This window comes from Pectinophora gossypiella, chromosome 16, assembly GCF_024362695.1.
Source record: "Pectinophora gossypiella chromosome 16, ilPecGoss1.1, whole genome shotgun sequence".
In the NCBI taxonomy this organism is placed as follows: Eukaryota; Metazoa; Arthropoda; class Insecta; order Lepidoptera; family Gelechiidae; genus Pectinophora; species Pectinophora gossypiella.
This window is the reverse complement of record NC_065419.1, coordinates 6,219,898-6,235,194: the sequence shown is the minus strand read 5'-3', so window position 1 is coordinate 6,235,194 and position 15,297 is coordinate 6,219,898. Positions and strand designations below refer to the sequence as shown.

Sequence of the window (15,297 nt, the reverse complement as noted above, 5' to 3'; positions counted from 1 at the left end):
GCACCACCTAAATGTTTTGCTAGGGCCGCCATTGAACAAGTGAACGTGCCCTTGCCGACCGCTTTAGCGGGAACCGCGGCGGTGCGCGGTGTCCTGTGAACACCGCCTAACTCGCAATATCTAACATAATGATATTGTCCATTCGCCACTCAATATATCGTCCACAGGGGCTATAATAGGGTATTGCGATTGCGTGATCTTCATACGATATGCTCGAAGACAGAGTGTAGATATGTTGCACAGGTGTGGATTAAGGACACGCGTGGTTAATCCTCAGAGCAAATCAGTCTCAATAGGTACTAGGATTCTTAAGCTTATAAATACGATTCGCCCTTAATGTGCCACCTGATTGGGATGGCGGGCGGATTTAAATCCGAATATCGTCCACCTTATTTTGTAAACTAACTTAGTATGTAAGTTTTTGTTACTTACTCAATGGATCTAATGTTATCCGAATAAATAATTTTATGTGTTTGGTGTCGCGAGCTGATTGGCTGCCTCTATGGCTAGAGTAATCGGGTCGTCGGGATCGTAACGTCCTTCGGACGCCGATACTTTTCAGTACCGTCCCTAAGCGGAACACGTCAGCGAAGCTCAGTGCAGCCAACAAATATATAAGATTTGTTGAGCAACTACACTTCAATTTCAAGCCAGCTGAGATACAGCAGTTAGGATGCAGATTTCTGTAGGTTGGCATAACTGTCGTCACTGTCGCGAGCAATATACGGGTAGCATACTACAGCTTCTCATCATTCCATTTTCTGGCCAAATATTAAATGTCATAAGGCAAATCTACCGTATGTTATGTTTTCCGTATATGCCCTTAAGTCTGTATCTTTTTTTTACCTTTGATGTGTTTGCTCTTGGCCCTTGCCCGAAGGCATTGACGAGGCCTAAGATGGGGCTCGCCCAGAAGGTGCTTGTTCACTCTGGCCTTGAAAGCACCCGGGTTATATGCATTCGGAAATACAGAAGACAGTAAAGAATTCCACTCCTTAGCAGTGTGCTTAATGAAGGACGATGCGAAGCGCTTTGTGTGAATAGTTGTGATATCCTCCAAACGGGGATGGAACCCGGCCGTACGTCTGGAAGTCCGAAGATAATAGGGGGATAGTGGAATGCGCTCGTGTAGATCGATATCTATCAAGTAGACGAAGTTTGGTTTCAATCTTTACTGGGGTGGGCAGAGCCACCGGTCATCCCACAGTACCAATAATCCATCCCTGTACTAGGATAACTAAATGTGTCAATTTGTATGCGGAGTCTGTAAATTGTCATTTGGCGAGGCCGCACGCGCCGAGGCCTTTGAAACAACTGCTAGATCAACGCGCGCGCATAGGAAACGTTGCGCAAGAGTGGATAGGTGACACAGGATATGGATCTCCGTAGTGGCAATTAAAGTATTATGAACTATTACATTATTAACGTGTTTACGTAGGTAGTTATGATTAATACCTTTAATTCAACAGCTATAGGTTTCTATGGCTTCATGTTATATGTAAGTATATGCATAAAATTACCTAAGTAAGTACTTGTTTATCTTCAAATAATTAATTTTGAATTTGATTTTTATCACACACCCCGGTTATAGCGTACTCAGCACTCCCCATTTCTCCGGTCGTTAGATAATGTTCTGAAGCAAATCCAAGTATATAAAAAAACTTAAGTAGTAGGGAATTGTGACCTAATATGTTCGGGTACATATTGATGTATGTACGTAGTCGTTACATGAGTCATGTCAGGGGTCTTTGGCGGCTCAATAGTAACCCTGACACCACGGTTGATGAGGTTGGCAATCCACCTCACAACCCACACGATAGAAGAGGAGAAGATGTGCAGGCAGAAATAAGTATATTGTTTAGAAACAATTTTCAAGCACGTTCTGAACATTTTAAGGCTTCTCATTATCATGATAATTGTACAACCAAGTTATGGGTTAGTGCCAACAAAAGAAACGCGGGCCATAAGCAAAATGTGCAAACATTATGCAAAGAACATAATTATATGTATACCTACTTACTCGTACTTAAGGCTAATGAGACGGCATGGGTTTGTAAAAGTATCTATCTAGTATAGTATTTTTTGATATAGTAGGTATATGATAGCTAATTAGATACGTGCATTATGAAATGTGTATAGAAGTTACATTAATGGAAATAAAGCTTTAAGTGTGGATGCGATACTTTTTACATGAACCATGTCGAGGGTTCTAATAATCTTGATACCTACTGCAATATAATGCTGATATAGGTAGGTAAGAAAGGGAGTTCTTCTGTCTAGGCAGTAATAGGTTATAGTTTAAATGTTCCAACGCCAAAATCAATCGTGGTGACGAATTGTCTTCTACTGACGGGCTCTATCTATCCCAAAAGGAAGTGCGTGAGTTTATTTATGTAAAAACAAGAACAAAATTATTAGCATCGAATCGAATAAAATACGACAAAGTAGTGCCCTCTATGCGCAAGCTATTTAACTAAGTAAATGCATTCAATACAATGAATGCTCTACAGTGCCTTGCGTAGTAGAGGCTAGAGTTACCTATATCAGAGAGTAAGAAATACTATCATAAATCAACAGATGGCGCTACATTTAATTTTCCAATCACCGCCGTTTATTATTCGGCAGGATTGTTCCATTTACACATAAAATTCGTTTACATTCAAAGTTATGAAATATGTAATGTAAGTATCTTAATTGGCATTAAATGTTTATTTTACTCTGAATATTTAAATGTTAGCCAATAATAAATGCTTTAGTCTTCGAATGAGTACTTTCAGAAACATTCCCTTCTCACCTTGAAAAGTTATAAAAACTGAATTCTTTAATTCGGTCACACGCTATTATCATTGCGTAAACCTGCATAGTTATTGTCTTGTATCGAGGCTTTTAATGTTCTAGAAGCATAAGAAGCATGTGGAAAACAACCTGCTATGAAGAAATGTCGCAAACGCGTAGGCGCGGCAAAATCTGTGGTGCGTCAGGATTTTAAAAAGGATAGCGAGCACTTTAGCCATTCGTGAATTAATTGTTAAATAAAATAAGGATTTTCGAGCACCTTAAAAAACAAACAAATGCTTGAAAGTACCAAAAAGTGTATAAAAGAGAACATTTAAATATCGATAGTTCAATTGCCCCATAATAACTTCTAGAATGTATTGTTAGTTATTCATTTAGATTACTTCAGAACTAAGCATAGGAGAGTTATGTACGTAGCTAGCATATCTGATGTTGTAATAAATAATTCAATGTGTCTATATCCTTTACCCTTTAATAAGCATCGCGTCAATACCTTATATTGCCTGTGGCAAGTATTCAAATCATGGTGAAATGTGTTTCGTTATTGTACATAAAGTGCACACGCTTGCAGATGCTAGAGTTGCGTAAATAAGCTTGCATTACTTTGAGAGGTAAGGCTAGGTAGTCCATATTCATGTATCTATAACTCACGCCCTAAAGTTTGTTGATCTAATAACTCTCTCTTCTATCCCGTGGGTTGCGAGGTGGATTACCAACCCCATCAACCCTGGTGTTGTGGTTATAACAGGGAGAGAATTTATATAGTTTTAATAAGTTTGCTATCTTTCGTTTGCAAGATCAAGAACAAGTATCTTTACTATGTAGAGATAGCATGTGCAAATGCACGGGGTAGTCGTCACACCTACAAAGAGAAAAATTTAAACGGAAAAAATCTGACTTGGACAGAACCCAGAACCTTGAACCTGAACTTGCTTGAGAGCAATAAGGCCGCCCATTTGTACTGTTGCAACATTTTTGTATATTTTGTTTGTGTGGAATAAAATTGTATTTGATTTGATTTGATTTGAACCCGCAGCTCTTGTCAAGTCCCGTGCGAGTCAGATTTTTTTTTTTCGATTTATATTTTCTCTTTGTGAGTTTCCCTAAGCACGGGTAAGTGCTACAAAAACAAAAATCATAGATATACCTAACCTACTGCTATACATAACGACTTCCGAATGTATGAAAATTATGCACATTTCAGAGTCTAAATTTGTAAGGCTAGAGTGAATAGGTATTTACCCCCTACATTATCGTGTTCCGGTTTTATCGTCTTACCATCAAGTGATATTGTGAGACTATTAAAAAGAAAAACAAATAGAAAGTAGAGTGGGAGGTAACGTCATGGACTTAGTACAGGCGATGGGCTGGCAAACTGTCACCATTCAAGTACCGCTCAACTTTTATTCAAATTCAAATTCAAAAATATCTTTATTCAGTAGGTAACATAGTTACACTTTGAATCGTCAATTTTTACATAACGAACGTCTCATCCGCCTAAAACTACTGCAGCTTCTCACAACCTGTATAGCCGGGGAAAAGAAGCTGCAAGAAAAACCTCGGCACAGGGCCCTAGACGTTCTTTAAAAAAAATAAAAATAAACATAAAATATTGATATACAATTGAGTAATTTAGCTGCCTAATATCAGTTCTCAGACAGTTAATCCCATGCATTCATATCTTCTAAATAATCACTAACTTTATAATAACCTTTTTTGTAAAGTTTTTGTTTAACTACTGTCTTAAAGCAGTTGAAAGGCAAATTCTGAATGTCAATGGGAATCTTATTGTAAAAACGTATTTAAAAGATTTAGTAATCTTATGTAATCGACTGACTTGTAAAGCAAGTTTATTTTTATTCCGGGTATTAACAATGTGCCGATCGCTATTTTTTGCAAATAATCCTATATGTTTTTTTACATATATTAAGTTTTCAAAGATATATTGTGATGCCAAAGTTAAAATATTAATTTCTTTAAATTTATTTCTAAGTGACATTATCTTATGACACACATACCGAAGCTGCTACAACTTGTTTTGGGATGACTTTTGACTCTACAATTTCATCTATTGTGTGTGATATGAGGTGGATGACCAACCCCATCAACCCTGGGGCCTGTTTAATAAAACTTACAATTGTAAATTACAACGACAATTTGATGTACATTACGTAGCTAATATGAAACTGCAAAATATTCGTGATCACACACTCCGCAATGTACATCAAATTGTCATTGTTATGTACAATTGTAAGTTTTATTAAACAGGCCCCTGGTGTCCGGTTAATAATTGAGCCGCCATGTAATGACTATGTACAGTCATGAGTAATATCATGTACCCACTTTAGAACCCTCTCGCACTACCATATTTGTCATTTAACGAGACTTACGGAGTCATTTGTCAAAAAAGTTACTGTGACATGGTTTCAAAGTGTATACATATTAGTAGTCGTGACCGTACTTACATCAGTATGCAGTAACCGGGACCAACGGCTTAACGTGCCTTCCGAAGCACGAATCGTCTTACCTAACCTAAGCAAACTAGGGACCACAAAGAAATTATTGTGATTTATCCCCACCGGGATTCGAACCCGGGACCTCTGGATGGTGAGCACAAAGCTCAACCACAGAACCACGGAGACCGTTACAATTTTATTAAACTACAAACATTTATGTATATAAACAACATACATAAACAAATCAAATCAAATCAAATCAAATCAAATCAAATATACTTTATTGCACAGAACTAAAATTCAACATACATACATACATACATAAACTCACGCCTATTTCCCACCGGGGTAAGCAGAGACTATAGAATTCCATTTGCTTCGATCCTGACACACTTCTCTTGCTTCCTCCACATTCATCAATCGCTTCATACACGCACGCCGGTTCAGAGTAGATCGTATTGAACCTTTTCTAAGGACATCTCCAATTTGGTCATCATAAGTCCTTCTCGGTCTTCCTCTGCCAGCCCTACCATCAACTTTCGCTTTATATACCGCTTTTTTACTAAAATTCAAACAAACAACAAACAGCCTACATACGTAACACTCAATCAATCGGAGGGGGTGTGGAGCATACTCCACTAAGCTGCTCCACTACGGGTTCGTGGACGTGATTTTTACGGCTAATACCCGGGACCAACGGCTTAAGATGCCCTCCAAAGCACGGAATCATCTTACTTTATCGGACAATTAGGTGATTCGAGCCAATGTACTTACCAAACTAAGGACAGTCTCAAAAAGTGATTTTGACAATGTCCCCTATGGGAATCGAACGCAAAACATACCTGAAACATTTATGCAACGAACATTATTTTTTTAATCACGTACTTACACAGGAGGCCAGAGTTGATTTCGACGACATTTTCGACATGGAAAATTTTCAGTGCTTCATTTCGGCTGGTCATACGTGGATACAAGGAGCACATTTAATTTTCATAATAAAAACAGATATTATCACAAGATTATTTTTATTTTATAAAATTTTATTAAAAAAAAAAAATAAAAAAAATCACAAGATTAACCCATACAATAATGTTGGTATTTGCTTTAACCTACACTTTTTTTGCATGTGAATTTTGTTGGCAATTTATAAAGCGGGTTCTTGGGTAAATCGCGCGATTGTTTTTTTACAGCTATTGTTTCACTAAAAGCGAACTAAAGAGATTTGCGTCATTCGTATTGACAAAAAGGTGTCTTTTTGATTGCGATTTTAATTATGTTTAAGAGTACGGAAATGTCTAAGGGAAACGGTGTGTAATAGTTATGATTTACTTAGTTACGGCAATATACATAAATATCGCCAGATTCAAGGGAGATAAAAACACCATATTAGAGCAAATCATCTAATAAAAGCGATATTGCTATTTGACATTGCAGTGGGGTTAAAAAGGCCACTTTGAAGCAATTCATTTAAAAAAAGCAATATTGCAATTTGCCATTTGCGCATATAAAAAAAAATATAAAGTAAGTGCGCAATGCAAACAAATGTCAAACAGCAATATTTCTTTCTCAGGTGAATTGCTTCGATGTGGCCATTTTAACCCCCCAGTACTGCTATCTGTTTAATTGTTTCAGTGTGACATTTTTAGACCCCACGTTCCCAGAAATAGACATAAAAAGGTTGTAAGTCCTGCAATGCTTCTGGGTTCTGCGAAGAAATTTGCTGCAAATGATACAATAGAAAATAACTTCAGTTGTATAAAAGATCCCGATGGGGACAGTGTTGAAATCACTTTGTAAGACTGTCCTTTGTTTGGTAAGGACTTTTCAGGCTTGAATCACCTGATTGTCTGAAAAAGAAAGATGATTCCGTGCTTCGGAGGGCACGTTAAGCCGTTGGTCCCGGCTATTAGCCGTCAAAATCATCGGTTGATTGAGGAGAAGCCTGTGTCCAGCAGTGGGATATATAAAGGCTATTTATGTTTATGTTATTTACCTACAACTGTTTTTATGGAACAATTGTTGCTCTGTCTAACTACAATAACAATGTGCATGCGTCTAAGATTCAAAGTGTAACTATGTTACCTGTTGAATAAAGATATTTTTGAATTTGTATTTGAATCTATTTATTACCTACGAATATATAAGTATTATCGAACGACTAAAGGCCCTTTCTGAAACTGAATTACATAAATGTCAAGTTCCCATAACCAGTTTGAAAATGGGTTAGTAGCAGCTAGTGATGTAACTTGTACAAGTAAACTTGACTTAACATTGGTCGGCAGACGAGCTACTTTGTACTGGAACCTGTTGATTTATTGCCAATCCACTTTATACGATGTAAACAGTGTTTATAACACTCATACTTCAGGTTCAATAACGTAATGAAAGCGCGATAATTTATAAAGATGTCTGGAGGTGATCGACAAAGTTAAGTAACTTCAGGTACGGTCTAAGGTACCGTAGGATCTTAGAATAACAAAAAATACTTTCTACGTGTACATACATACATACATACATAAACAACCTATATACGTCCCACTGCTGGGCACAGGCGTCCCTTCAATCAACCGGAGGGGGTATGGAGCATACTCCACCACGCTGCTCCACTGCGGGTTGGTGGAGGTGTTTTTACGGCTAATAGCCGGGACCAACGGCTTAACGTGCCTTCCGAAGCACGGAATCATCTTACTTTTTCGGACAATCAGGTGATTCAAGCCTGAAAAGTCCTTACCAAACAAAGGACAGTCTCACAAAGTGATTTCGACAATGTCCCCATCGGGAATCGAACCCGGACCTCCAGATCTTGAGCCTAACGCTCTAACCACTAGACCACGGAGGCTGTTATATTTTTCGTGTACATACATACACATAAATAGCCGTGGCTTTGGCAGATGTACGTACTAACCTAAGTATTTGAAGTCTCTTTGAAATAGATGACGGGGATGGGGTCCACTTTTCTTTTCTTTTTCGTTTTGTTTTTGTTTCATTTGCATCTAAATAATAGATAATATTTACATACCTCATATTTTTCAGATATTGTGCAACAGATCTTTTAAAAGCCATTTGGTACGAAGTTTACACTCAATTCATCTCAGATCTTATTTCAGTTGAATATATCACTTCATACTCGAGTAAAAAAACATTATTAGCATAGGAACAATAGGAAGAAGGATTTCATGTTGTTTGGCTATATTTAAAAATTTCACACGTTTTTATTGTTAACATATTTAAAAAAAAGAATGGGTAGGTACTTACTTAAATATTATAAAGATAATTGATAGCTACTTACCTAACTACGCAATAAAGTTTATTTTTAAATCGTGTATTTTTCCTTTGTATTTCGTCTCTTTTTTAGTTTTTTTTTAATAATGATACAAAAAGGAAATTGAGGATATTATATAAGTGTTTTAAAATTATTGACACAATCAAATCCACACTCATTATTTCTCGAGTATCTTTTTTAATTTTTTGACGTGACTTATTGTAGATTTGCCGTAAATGCCATTAACTACTTGGCGACCATTAATACAATTGTATTTAAGTCTATAAATTATGTAATACAAACTGGATTTAAAAAAAAGAAAAGAAAGGTAAACATGTAATAGTAGGAGTAGGGCCCTGTGCTGGGAGGTTTTCTGGCCACGTCTTTCCCTCAGCGTTACAGATTCCGATGTGGTAGTAGTTTTACAGCTAGTTACATAATATGTAATTTAACTTTTTGACGTTCAAAAAGCGCTAACTTTGTAAGCCAATTTTGAAAAATAAATATTTTAGAATTTTTTGAATTTTTTGCCGAAACTCTCGAGTATCTGAAAAACTATTATCTCTTAACATTCTTACGATGTTTTCCGTTACTCCCCACTTGGCTACCAAAGGCAGATTCTTAGAAGCAGTATTGTTACACCGTAAAGTTGTAAATGATTATTGTTACTACTAATTGTAATTACGTACATGATCTCTTAGAGCTGATGGATAGCTGTCTGCACTTGAAAGTTATTTGGAATCAAAAGAGGTTTATAGCTTTAAGTTAATTAGTAAAACTGTTCAAGAGGCTTTAGAGGAAGAAAGATGGGTAGAAATTGCTGCATGAGCAATAAGGCCGCCTGTTGTGCTTTTCTGTATATGCTGTCCTTATCTCTGTATTTTGTGTCCATTGTGCTCAATAAAGTATTTTATCTATCTATCTATCTATGGGTACATACTAGTGAAGTAGTATATAAGTATACTTGTTTTTTTTTAAGATTTACATCTTTGGGACTTCAAATGATATATCGTTTGAAATATTCGGTCGAAGTCGATAGGAGTTAAGTAGGTATTTACCTACCTACCCACCTACCTACCTATACCTACCACCTACCTACCTACCTACCTACCTACCACCTGTACCTGGCACCTATTTATATTTTTCACAGTTGCGGTCTAAGTCAAGTATTTAATATGTTTTTCATTTATTTTCGGGTTAACAACAGTTCAAATATTCACAGTTAATGTAGGCACATTACTAAGAATGGCCTCTGTGGTCCAGTGGTTAAGCGTTGGGCTCACGATCTGGAGGTCCCGGGTTTGAATCCCGGTGGGGACATATCACAAAAATCACTTTGTGATTCCTAGTTTGGTTAGGTCATTACAGGCTGATCACGTGGTTGTCCGAAAGTAACATGATCCGTGCTTTGGAAGTTACGTTAAGCCGTTGGTCCCGGTTACTACTTACTGATGTAAGTGAGTAATCGTTACATGAACCGTGTCAGGGGCCTTTGGCGGCTCAATAATAACCCTGACACCAGGGTTGATGAGGTTGGGAATCCACCTCACAAACTACACGATAGAAGGAGATTATTAAGAATGTTTTATTGTTGGTTTTGTTATTATTGTTATTGTCTTGTGTGGTTTATCGCGCTGGACACCGGGTTGCTTCGTTGGAGATACGGTTTTCGCGCTGGAGACAGGGTTTTAGCGCTGGACACCGGGTTGCCTCGCTGGAGATACGGTTTTCGCGCTGGAGACAGGGTATTCGCGCTTTTACGCGGTTGTGGAAGACGTTTTGTTCGTGGAACAAGCTAAATGACTCACGTCCGGGATTAAGTAATATCCAGGGGTAAAAATCATTTTTATTTTACTGTTCATTCGTTTAATTCTCGATTTAATGTTAATTTTTATTACTTAGTGTACGTATTACTTAGTAATGCTTCATAAGTATTTCGATAACGTTAGTCAATGAGTGTCGGTAAGTGGTTTCGTGTGATTTGTGAAATAAATAAAATAACAGTTGGCTAAGACGATAGAGTATTTGCCGCAAATTGCATTACCTACTTGGCCGGACAATTGGGGAGTGCTGAGGGCTCTCACCCGTCATGAAGTTTCTATAAAAGGTCGTTGTCTGAGACAATTATATTTGAAAAAATGTAATCTGTGCCTAAAGTGACATCGAAATATGTTGATGAAATACTTTTCAGTCTATAAAAATAATCCCATGTCAACAAGTTCTGCGTTCGACGAATGACGTAGGTACGTCAGTGTCATTCGAACCACTATAATATTATATTACGCGATATCAATATTTGTTTGAGGCAAGTGGTGGTGCCCATTTCCAACCCTAACGTAACATCGAAAGTTGATGGAAAATTCTTTAGTCTATTAAAAAATAACTCATGGCAACAAGTGCTGCGCGCGACACACACGCGCACGTCATACGGAGCACTATGATTACGCGATATCAATGTTTGTTTGAGGGAAGTCACCCCAGCAGCACGGCGGCTGGCGCCGCGCACCCCGCGTGAAGGTCGCGCGGCGAGGGTCGTTGCGCGCGCAGCCGCCCGTCAGTCGATCTGCAGCGTCGGCCGCCGCCACCGGCCGGCTATCCGCATACTGCCCGGCGCGCTCGAAAAAAAAATAACAAATTCCAAACTCCAAAATCGTCCCTGTTCGTTTACCTTGAAACTCCGTCAAGAAAAAAACGAGACTACAGTGTTCGACTCAAAGTGACTGTGATCAGCTGATCCCGAAAATCTTGAAGAATCGACGATTTGGTGAGTTGAAGCATAAGCATGTTGAAGTTCCATTCGGATACAGGGGTAATTATCGTCAGTATTGGGTAAACGTTTTCGCATAGTTCACAAGACGCTTGAAAGTATTTCAAGGCGATCGTGTGCTCAGGTCTCGCGAAACCGCCTAGGCTTTAATTCTATCGCAAATCTAAGTTTTAAGTTTGACATCTTGTTATAATGCCGTATCAGCTCCAATAATTAGCACATAGATATAATTAAAGCCTTATTACGAATTTATTTGCAAGTTTATTACAAAAACAGAAAACTTATCAAACTTACCGACAGGACACTTAATTAGGTGTCTACTAAGTTTTTAAAAATAGTGCGTAAATAGTAAATACTCATAAATTTTTCCTAACTTAGTACATTCCCATCTAACTTAAGAACACTGCGCGTAAACCTAATGTCGCAACATAGACATAATTTCCAATAAGTGGGTACTCGATTCAAAGCGTTTATATCATAAAATAACTTAGATATTTTAGTAATTTATTAATTACAGACATTTAATATAAAACGGATACATTCATCCGTTCACATTTTAACCCCAAAGTCCAAAAAGCCAAACACATCACGTTCTGAAATTTTCTTCATATTTATAAACAGTAAAAAATAAATTAGTACCAACATACAATAAGTGTAGAATGAATGTAATGTATTTAGCATGATCGCAACACAAAATGCAACGCGGGAAGCTTACATCCGCGTTTTTACAATTCGATACCCGGTCGGATAATTATCCTTGCAACAATGACCTACTGGAACAAATACACGCGCTGTACTCTGTTACAATTGAGCAGTTTGCCAAAATTACAATAGCAATTTAATTAGTAGTAACGTCAAAATGTATAATGCCGAAATCTTGGCGCTATTAAACGTCGTAAAACGCACCTTATTAAACGTCTTATTCCTAATAGGTGTCCCTAAAATTGCGCATGAAAGATATTCCTAGGATAATGGTAGGATAATTGCAACAATGACCTACTGCAACAAATACACGTGCTGTACTCTGTTACAATTGAGCAGTTTGCCAAAATTACAATAGCAATTTAATTAGTAATAATGCCAAAATGTATAATGCCGAAATCTTGGCGCTATTAAACGTCGTAAAACGCACCTTATTAAACGTCTTAGGTATTCCTAATAGGTATCCCTGAAATTGCGCAAAATTAAGCATAAAAGATATTCCTAGAATAATTGCAACAGTGACTTACTGAAATAAATACAAGCACTATTTTTCTGTAGCGATTGAGCAGGTTGTAAAAATTACAAATGCAATTTAATTCAAATGTTAAATGGACTTTCAACAAGTTTATATTAAATATTAATAAAGCCATCGCCTAATTTCGGGCATTACAAATCGAAATTTTATAAATGAATCAAAAGACAAAATCATTTATTCGACGTAATTATTATATTATAATATAAATATAAATGATATATATTATTATAATAAATGATTCTGTCTTTTGATTAATTTACAAAATTGGGATTTGTAATGCCCAAAAGTAGGCGATGGCTTTATTAAACGTCCCATAATAAATATCATTAACATTGTATAAAATTAAAATATCTAAAATACTTATTTCCGACCTAGGCAATACTGGCAAATTATGATAGTTAGATGATGGGTAATATTGTGCTAATTTATCGTGCCAATCCTTCATTTAATGTGACAACAAATTGTAATTATTTTGCGAGCTGTAAATAAAAAATGTGATGGAGAACACAAAGTTAATCGACTGAAGTCCACAATTACAAGCGCAATGTATGTGTCAATTCGATTTTGGTTTTTGCAAACTATTTGCAATTTTTGCAAGCTTGCAAATTTGATTACCAAGATACCTACTATATTTACAAATATTTAATCCAATACAGTTTTATACCTATAAATGTATCGTTCATTACGGTCAAGGGCTACAAGTTACAAGTGCCTACGAGTATATCAATGCAATTAAAATGCAGTTTTTGTTAAACATAGCCATTCTTTGACCGAACGAGAGATTGTATACCTATGCCATTTTTTTAGTTTATAATGCGTTTGCGCAAATTTATCGGTTGTCTACCTTGATACCGCGGATCAATGTCACCTTCATAAGATTATATAAAAAGGTAAGTAGATAAACGATCGTTAAATCACCGGTTCGACCTTAAGATGTATTTTTTTCGTAACAATATTAAAATAAAGTTTAGATGCTGCCTCGGGCATTACAAATGTACTGTTTGACCAGAACAGTGATATTACTATTATGTATGATGTATTTTATTTCAATACTTGTTTTGTATGTGTATGTATAGTCTATTATTTATTATTATAGTTTTCTCAGATTATGGTTAGGCATATTTTTTGTATATATGGATTATATTATATTGAGTATTTATTAATATATGTACGTATAGTATAGAGTATTTATTATATTAACTTTAGTTTTACTTTTAGGTATTTATTTTTTGTTGCACCATCCCGCATTCAAGTCGGAAGAAGTTGCTCAAGAGCAATAAGGCCGCCCAAATTGTACTGTATTTATGTGTTATGTCTGATTGTTGAAATTTAGTTCTGTGCAATAAAGTATATTTGATTTGATTTGATTTGATTAACAGTGATGCGCCGTGCCCGGGAATAATTCCAAAGTGGGAATATACCTGTTGTAAAAAATCTTTAATAGGCTAGTTTCCAACTAGTCAAATCAGTAACTTTTTACTAAACGTCAAAACACGCAATTACTGTAGAATTTTGTATGAAAAAGCACACTGTGACGTCATAGAAAAACGATAAAATGTCGAACTTATTATGTTTTTCTTGATTAAAATTCATAAATAAGTTAAATAGAAAAAAGAAAATGTTTTTCGTTAGTTTTAGATCTGCCTTTATTTAGTAATCAGAATTTAATAATTAATTTTGAACTTAGTACACGACCCAATTGTATGGACACTGGCTGCTTTCTTTTTCAAATTGTGTTTTCGTGTACTCTAGTCTTATCTGCCTAAAGGTTTAGGTAATAAAGCTCTTTTTACTTAAGTTTAGCTCCTTTTTCTACCGGGTACGTTCCCAGGGAACGGAACATCATTGGATTAGAACCACTTTTAATTGTCTTTCAATCTTCGTTGTTGGGTGTTAAAATGTGCGTGGGTTGATATTTCAACATTCGCAGACTGTAGTAAAGAAACGCTGATTGTTTTGCCACTTCGCATTATAATTCAGTTTAATTAGGTAATTACAAAGGTTCCAAACACGTCCGACAATAAGAGATAGATCGACGAATATAAAAAATAATAATAATAATAAAAAGAATTTTTAATTAAAAAGTAAAGAATTAATATATATTTTTTTAATTAAAAAATTAAGAAATTTTAATTAATTATTTTATTTTAATTAAGATTTTTTTAATTAAAAAGTAAAGAATTAATATTTTTTTATATATATTTTTAAAGGTATTTTTATGTTAAAATTCTCAATATTGGGATCTCGCTGCTTCATTAAAATTGTCGTTAGAAAATCAATCAATCAAATGAACATTCGTTTTTTTTGCTACGAACGATGTGGCCGAAGGTAGGACATGCTTACCATGCATGCCTATTCAAAAAAAAATAATAACAAGAGTTACGTACATTTTCCTACTTAGTTCAGAACATGACGATTGCCAACATACTTAGAGGGGCGATTGAATTTGATTCAGGTCAATATCAATACTTATCGATACAAGTGTTCAAAAACTGGACTGACGAGAACTAATACAAGAATAATGTAGAGTCATCGTAAAATGTAGCTAGCTTACAATTTCACTTGGAAAGCAAATCGAAGTAACGCAGCATCATCACTATTAAACTTGTAATAAATAAACCACAGCAAAAATGTACCGGAAATTGATAATTATGGAATATGTGTTTTACGAGTTATATTATACGAAGCAAATTATACCTAATAAGTACGTATATTTTTTATTCTTGGATACTCAGTTCAGCTGAGGAGCTCGGTGGCGCAGCGGTAAACGCGCTCGGTC

General features: G+C 36.0%; 1 protein-coding gene across 2 annotated transcripts in view; it reads left to right on the top strand.

Moving 5' to 3' along the window:
• Positions 1 to 11,063: 11,063 nt before the first annotated feature.
• LOC126373578 (estradiol 17-beta-dehydrogenase 11-like) overlaps positions 11,064 to 15,297 on the top strand; it is a 70,281-nt gene continuing 66,047 nt past the window's right edge. Inside the window, exon 1 of one of the 2 annotated variants that reach the window (XM_050019751.1) lies at positions 11,064 to 11,278. The gene's annotated coding sequence lies outside the window, so the exon portion shown is untranslated. Of the gene's footprint in view, positions 11,324 to 15,297 lie in introns of both variants that reach the window. The other variant, XM_050019752.1, reaches the window with a different exon arrangement.